An 8,315-nucleotide genomic window follows, 5' to 3' on the forward strand; every position below is an offset into this window, starting at 1 on the left:
CTCCACCAAACAGAAAGTGAAATAAAATTAAATGAAAACTGTGACTGTGACTGTTTTTTAACAACCATCCACACGATGGCAATATAGTTATTGGAACCCATGATCTCACATATTTTGTGAGGAATAGGGACTTGTGATTGCAGAAGCATTGCACTATGAAACGAGGATCAATCCCACCAGTATAATTTGTAGACTAATCGTAATCGGAGATATACTGCCTCTCTTCAAATACACCCATGAACCACATTACTGTCCAATTCAAATAAATGTCTCACTTAATGGTCCTGCAAATTTTCGTTAAGAGATGCTGTCGTTTAGCTTCAGTGTAACTTAACTGACTACTAGAATATAATATGCACATAAACAAATAACACAATTGAAGATATTGTTTATAACTCTGTCACAATTATAATTAAACTAATTAAGTGCAAACCAGTATTTTCAACTATTATATATATATTTTTTATTATTATTATTATTATTTATTATTATTATTATTATTATTATTAGTGCGTTGTCTTGTATAAACAATATTTCGTGTTTGTGCCTGCACGTGTAGTTGCGGAGAGAGCGCGTGGGAAAGGCGGGGCCGAGCAGGGTGGCGTCACGCATAAGGGCGGGGCCACACTATGCAGCAGCGCAAAGAAGAGCGAGAGGCAGCGCGCTGGAATTTGGCAACAGAGCTTACATGCATCACAACTCTTCCGATGGCTATATGGATTGACACAGCGCCCACTGAGATGTGAGTACATTTGATTTGTGAAACATTCGGAACAGTCAGTCTCGAGGTTCTTTGTTGGTTACACAACCAAAGAAACAACCATAACGTAATCTGTGTTGTTTGTATGCTCTGTAGTGCGCAGGGACGCGAACTGGAGATAAGTTACATTTTGTTTGTATGACTTGGCTGCGATGCCATTTTATAATCGCGTTCGGAATTTTCTGTAAAATAACCGCCAGACACTGCCTGCCAAATCGAAAGCTACTAATGTTTGTTTGGGGGAAACACTGAAACGTCTTTCATAGGCAGAGGGTGAAAGTATGTATGCATGCAGTGTGACCTGAAAGGCCAGTGTTCGCTGATCTCACGTTTAAATTTGACTATGACTGTGAAACGGGGCCATTCTGAGCTGTCCATGATTTGACTAAATCCCAGTGCTTCTATAATTGCCTTGTAAACTTGAGAACATTCATTATATGTCATTGCTTAATTGGATGTTTAATGTCTTAACCCTTTAATATCCAGATTGTGTTCTAGGAAAATATGAAATATGACAATGTACTTTATTTATACTCTAAATGCAATTTTAAAAGATGTTTGCGTATGGTTAAATCATTTAATGATATTTTTAATAGTTATTTTCCATGGTGTTTTAGTCATTTCTAATTATATTTTTAATGGTTATTTTATTCGTAACAGTAACAACATCCATATAATTATACATTAGTAATCTGTATGCCAAAACTTAAAGGGGTCATATGATGCGATTAAAATGTTTTCTTTCTCTTTGAAGTGTTACAAGCTCTTGGTGCATAAAGAAGATCTGTAAAGTTGCAAAGACTAAAGTCTCAAATCCAAAGAGATATTCTTTATAAAAGTTAAGAGTCAACCACGCCTACCTAAAACGGCTCGTTCTAACACGCCCCCACATGTCTACGTCACGATGTGGGAATATTTGCATAACGCCGCCCAAATGTTCACGCAAAGAAAGGTGTAACTTTTATTCTCGCTGTAGTATTGTTGCCGCTGCCGCCATGTCGTGGAGACACTGTGTTTCGTTGTGAAAGCGAAACTACTTTGTTTGGCCTTCCAAAAGAGGACGATATCCGCTTCGTCATGCCTAGAGCTGATCCGTGCTGGTCGCTGAGGAAATACATCAACTTTGCGCGGTGGATCGCCGGATTGGCTTTCATCGTTGACGAAGCGGAGTCCAGACCAGGGTCGTCACATGTGGTTGCTGCACGCCCGCCGGCCGCTCCTTCTTCGAATCCACCGGCCGCACCGTTCTCAAGCTCACCGGCCTCCTCTCACTCAGCCCGCCGGCTGTTCCTCACTCTAGGCCGCCGCTGTGTTTCGTTGTGAAAGCGAAACTACTTTGTTTGGCCTTCCAAAAGAGGACACGACTAGAAATCAGTGGTTAAGTTGTATTTACAACACTGTTCCAGAATACTTCAACCCAAATATTCAGATGTGTGCAGCACATTTTATGGAGGACTGTTTCTTGATCCTGGTAGAGTAGACTACAATGCCGGCTGTTCTTACTCACAGACTGTAAGTACGTTTTTTATATTTAAAGAATTTGCCACTGATGATTCAAACGCGAATTTTGGGCAGTGTAGAGTAGCGCTTGTTGTTTGTCATTTCTCCGATCACAAATGCAGACATGGTTTTCTGTTACGCTCCGGCCTGACAGGGCATTACAGTATGGTAAGGGGCGTAACATTTCCGTCACACGCTTGAGGTATTCGGCCAATCACAACGCACTGGATAGCTGGCCAATCAGAGCACACCTCGCTTTTCAGACCGATGAGCTTTGTAAAAATCAATGCGTTTCAGAAAGGCGGGGCATAGAGGAGAAACAATAATGTACAATATGTGGAAAAGAATGTGTTTTTTTAACCTTAAACCACATAAACACATTGCATTACACCAAATACACCAAATAATGTTCTTTTTAGCAACATCATATGACCCCTTTAATGACAAAAAAGAGAGAGAGAAAAAGAGAAAATATTGCAGTGATTACTTGGCCAAACATGTCCTTGCTGTGTTATTGACTCTTGAATAACACTCTGCAGAGTTTTGAACCTGCAACCTTTTTTGGTGACCAACTATTTTTTTTACAGTGCTGCAATACCCACATCAACTATTTTTATGAAGATGACTCCTAAGAGAAATGTTGATGCAATGGAGTGCAATGGCTAATTTCTGTTTGTTTACAGGCAAATGTTTTTTTTTATCCATTTGGTAGCATGTTCTGCATATTTGCGAGAATTAGAGTGAGACTTGTTTTTAAAAAGTGAGACTTAAAGTTCACCTAATAATGGGCTCTTTAGAAAATCTGATCAGTTTTGTCTGATAACCAGAAATTCCTTCCATAAACAAAGTCCTAATAGGTTTGGACTGGTTTGCTCCTGGTTGGAGTTTGATATTTCATGAAGCTGGCAGGCTGTTGCATAAGTACAGTTCAAATGCATTGTGCTTGATCACACTTCGTTTGGGGATTTGTTGTAGTTTCACTCAGCTGAGAGGAAAACATGGGCCATGTGCAGGCACCACACAGCAGCGTTAAGTGGCGTTTTACATTAAGACTTCATGACTGTACAGGCCAGGCCCTGTAAAAGCAAGCAGAAGATGCATTTCTTGGTTTTATGGTTATATAATACGTCTTGTTTTTCAGTTACTTTACCTCAGCAAAAAATGTTAATAAGTGAGACAAAGAAAGATGTGTTTGTCTAAGTCAGTTTGGTTGTGTTTTAAGGCATGATTACACTTGGCAGGTTTGCAGTTTGACTGAAATATGAAAGCAGTGTGGACCTAAGACATCTAAATGAACCAAAAACAGGATGTAATGTCACAAGATGCGACCTGAAAAAGGCAAAAATGTTTAAGCATACATGATTCTTCTCATCATAGGAGCTATTGTTGGCCATTACAGTTTGGTACAGGCGTCAGAACAGCCGTCTCATTACAGCAGATTTCCATGTGTCCAACTGAGGTATTCTTTATAAGCTCTTAGTGAGTTATCAGCTGGTAGAAATACCACCATATGTATACATGTACATCAAGCACATTTATCCCGGCACACATTGTTTTGGATGATTGGTAATTTCACAAAACATGATGTGTATTCGGTGAACTTGCCGATCATCCAAAACAATGTTGTGATAAGGCTAAATGCACTCATCCGATCAGGGGTGCATTTAACAAAACCATTGTTAGTAACTATGGTCATTAGTTCCATTGAACTCTATTGGTAACAATGGAACTTGCGACCATAGTTGCTTTTGGGAAACACACCCCAGGTTGTGACCGTATCCTTATACTTTTTGTTTTTTATCTTTAGATTCGGTGACAGTGTGAATGCTAAGAAAACCAGAAATAAACATTAGGGCTGAAACGATAAGTTGACATTATCAACAATGTAGACAATTTCAAATTTCTGTTGTTGAATAGCCGTTTGATCTCATATGACCTAATAAATGTAAGAGCCTGCAATAATGTGGTTTGACCAGTGTGGTGCTGTAGAGCAAGACTGTAATTCAGCCCTCCTGGATGCAATTCAGGAGAAGACACAGCACTTCAGAGCAAACGCAGCCGAACCTGAAGCTGCTGAGCGGCGTTTGGATGAATATGTAAATATATGCTGCACGCTTTCCTCTTAATCACAAAATAAACACAACAAAAACTGACAGCGTTGAGAAAGCAGCAGTTAAGAACTAGTGGTCGACCGATATATCGGCCGATATTTGGCATTTTTCAAATATCGGCATCTAGGGATGTCAACGATTAATCGATGATCGATTAATTGTCGATAAGAGATGCAATCGATTAAAGCTATCGATGGTCGATTAAGCAGTTTAATTTTGGGCTGCATGCGGCTCATGCGCAAAACACGTGCGAGCGGCTGCAGCAGCGCCGATGGAAGCGGTTCACTGACTGCGCAGCACAGCCACCCGCGCCACAGTTACGTTTTGGATAATTTTATTTTAAAAGCCATAATGTCAGTTGAAAACATTGCAATAGTGTTTTAAAATACAATAACGAGCACCAATGACGGCGCTGAGAACGGCAGTGTCTGAGCACACAGTGCTCACATTCTCCATCTTGTTCGCTGTCGTCGTTCAGTTCTGTCTAATATAGATACAAGTCTATCTAATAATCAGATAGAACTGTTAAACAAAGGAATTAAAATGTATACAAAAAGGTATTATAACGATTGCTTTTATATTATTAGTTATAGAAAGGCAAACATTATAATACTTTCTCGTTTTCCGTCAGGATTCAGCAAATACACATTTATATCATTTAAACAAATCTTTGAATGACTAATGAACATTTAATTAAAAAAATCTTGCAAACTTAGAACCCAGTTGTGAGATCTTGTGAAGTGTGCATTTGTATTCTGCATGATCGCGTGTTCTCTGCGTGACGGTCGGTCCATGCGAATTGAATGCGGACAGAAGGTAATTATATTTTTATTATAACCCAATGCACCCAAACTTCCCAGAAAACTGAGTGCCCTGTTGGTTACAGTGTTTACTTCCTTTTGAATTAGATTTTTATTAAATATTTATTTATTTGTGAAAAATGCTTAAGTATAAGTATGTTTATTTTACACAATTATTTTTAATCCATTTTCAAATGATTTAAAATTTCTTAAAGCTTTCCAAGATATCGGCATCGGCTGTCTAAAAACCCATATCGGTCGACCACTATTAAGAACGCATCTGATTACAGTGATGTGGATGTTTGTATGAGCTCAACAGTTCGGTACTCCAGTAAAGTCCAGTCACGTCAAGTTTATTTATATAGCACTTTATGCAATAGCCTTAAATCAAAACCAGAGTTAGTGTCACTTTTAGTTAGAATTACAACTTGATTTGCTGTTATAAAGCAGCTCTCCAGTGTGGAGCTAGCTAATGATAAAATCTTTTTATTAGTGGGGGGAAAAACGTTTAATTAAATTAATAGTTTGGTTTGCAGAGATCAAAGCTTGATCTAGCTCAGGACTGTTTATATTTCATTAAAGTGATAGTTTGGTTTGCAGAGATCAATCTTGATCTAGCTCAGGACTGTTTTGATTATCATGACCCTATAAGGTATTTTAAAGGGGTCCTATTATGCTTTTTCACTTTTTAAAATTTTAGTCAGTGTGTAGTGTGTATGTTTGGGCATAAAAAGCGTTGGTTTCCGGGCTTTGTGATATCACAAAGCGGCTCATTAGAATATCATAAAAAATAATTCCCGCCTACAGAAATTCGAATGGTTGAGGGGTGGGAGGGGCGAGGTTGTGGTTAGAACGCTTGGTTGAGTGAGTGCATCAGATGAGACGATGAAGAAGAAGTGCTGCTGCAGAGTTAGTGCATCAGAGAAAACGAAGAAAAGCTGCTGTGCTGTAGCGGGGGACCGAACAATAATACTGATAAGATAATAATAATAATATACCAATTCTACTAGTAAGAACAATATAAAACGCACCAAGGATTAACAAGCTGCTGGATTCATGAATGTTAATCAGGTTGTGTGCATTCACTGGAACTGATTTGCTGAAATCAAAACAGGGACGATAATAAGTGAATTCATTGGCTGATATTAGACATCATTTAGTCGCCCAGAGTGAAGATTTAGTCACATATGCGAGTGATTTACTCGCAGTGTAGAGGGTTGAGCTAATTAAATGGTAAATGAGAGAGTTTCTCTGTCATCTCATTTTGTGTGCGAAATATGTTTATTTGTATAAATTAATTGTATAATAATTGTAATTACATAATATGATTAAGTGACTACCTTCATTTATTTGTTAGAATATGTATAACTCAATATTTTAACTAATTGCAAAAGCTGTATAATCAACCGAAGTCTACAGATTAATCAGTGAAATAATCGATGATTAGTCGATTAATCGTTGTAATAATCATTAGATAAATGGATTATCGAAATAATCGTTTGTTGCAGCTCTAATAAACGCATCATTTACTTTTTTTGGTCCAGACTCCAGACCAAAAGAAACAAGAAAAACAAATTACTACTATTGTAAACCTGCTTAAATGGCTGATAAAAATTACCCTCTTTATCAGCATCGCCTCAACCCAGGTCACATGTTGTGTTGTGTCATGTCATGTCTGTGAGTCAGATATAACACTTTCCTCTGGCGGTGTGAGCTGTTTGATTATTCCCCTTCACTACCTGAAAAGGCACCTTCAAAAGATTTACAGACTGAGAATTTCAATCACAGAGACATGTTATTCTCTTAAAGATTGGCAGCATCCTCAAGAGATGCTGCAGCCCTGTGCCGGGTTTTCAGAGTATCTATTTTTTTTCTTATGGCTCCTAGAGACCATTAGGCTCAGCCTGGGAAGCACTTTGCCACTGAGGTTATGTAAACTGGAAAAAATTCATAAATCAAGTTGAAATAAAGTCTGTTATGTTATGATAAATATTTGAACTAGACTGATCATCTTTATTTTGAGGAGAGTTTTCTTTTTGTTTATCTTTAAATTGGTAACATTTTATTCTAAGCTTCTGTTGCATGCTGAACACGAAGGGGCTCATGCTGAGCTGAGATGCATGGTGGGATACATGCTGTGGTTCACATGGAATCGAATTAGGATCTGTCTTCGTGTTATTTCTATAATGACTCAGCTTCTTCAACTGCCTGCAGGCTGGGAGCAGATCAGAACCGATCTGTGGAACATTTGTTGTTGAACTTATGCTGTGGAGCTTCCCAAGACTTGCCCACTAGTTATGCAACACAGGCCTGCATTATTGATATTTCTTTGGATATAAGATATTGTGGAACTAAAAGGTCTGTCTGCTTCTATTTCTGCCCTGGAAAAGCACTTGTATGATTGTAAACGTGACAGTGTGGGAAGGTCCTCTACCATATGCTATGTTGAGGCAAGGATGTTATATAATTGTGGTCCTAATGCGGACCATTTCCATGAAATGTTCCTTCTCCAGTCATGTGCATGATGGAGTCTTGAAAGCAATCTGGGATGAATAATAAATGTGAAACTCTTACCAGAAACAGCTGTTTTGTAATGACCACTAATATACTATTTTAGGATACTAGCTAATTAGTGCAAAGACATAAAATTATTTTGTATTTGTATTAAATGTTGAACTCTGAATATGTATAAAAAGGAGGCCACATGCTCCAGTAGCACATGTACCTTTTATAGGTCTGTAAAAATGTGACATTCTGGCTTAACAACCCACCAAGCATGCCTTACTACCATAAATTAGGGATGACATAATTATAAGAACAACTAGTTGGTGCATTGCCTTAATGATTAGTTGTTGTTGTTTTTTTTTTTTGTCTTAAGGAAGCCCTCTATAATTAGGGTGGTCAAACTTTGGTTTCTTAGGGTGCGTTTACTTAAGTCTTGTCCTTGTGTTTAAAAACAGCTAGATGGAGTACAATGGAAAAGAAAAGAATGTGTTAAAGTGGAACAACTTTTTACTTCAAGTAGTTGTAAAAATGTAACGCTAATTAAATCACTGGCACAAAAATTATCAAAATTAAACAAGGACAGTGGAGACATTTTAAATTGTTATATATATATATATATACGTGTGTGTGTGTGTGTGT

At 38.0% G+C, this 8,315-nt stretch overlaps 1 protein-coding gene across 1 annotated transcript in view; it reads left to right on the forward strand.

The window, feature by feature from the left end:
* Positions 1–628: 628 nt before the first annotated feature.
* LOC107688837 (type I inositol 3,4-bisphosphate 4-phosphatase-like) overlaps positions 629–8,315 on the forward strand; it is a 51,886-nt gene continuing 44,199 nt past the window's right edge. The window contains exon 1 of the mRNA XM_016486636.1: positions 629–742. The gene's annotated coding sequence lies outside the window, so the exon portion shown is untranslated. The remainder of the gene's footprint in view (positions 743–8,315) is intronic.

Source organism: Sinocyclocheilus anshuiensis, unplaced genomic scaffold, assembly GCF_001515605.1.
Source record: "Sinocyclocheilus anshuiensis isolate Anshui unplaced genomic scaffold, SAMN03320099.WGS_v1.1 scaffold101, whole genome shotgun sequence".
Classification (NCBI taxonomy): domain Eukaryota; kingdom Metazoa; phylum Chordata; class Actinopteri; order Cypriniformes; family Cyprinidae; genus Sinocyclocheilus; species Sinocyclocheilus anshuiensis.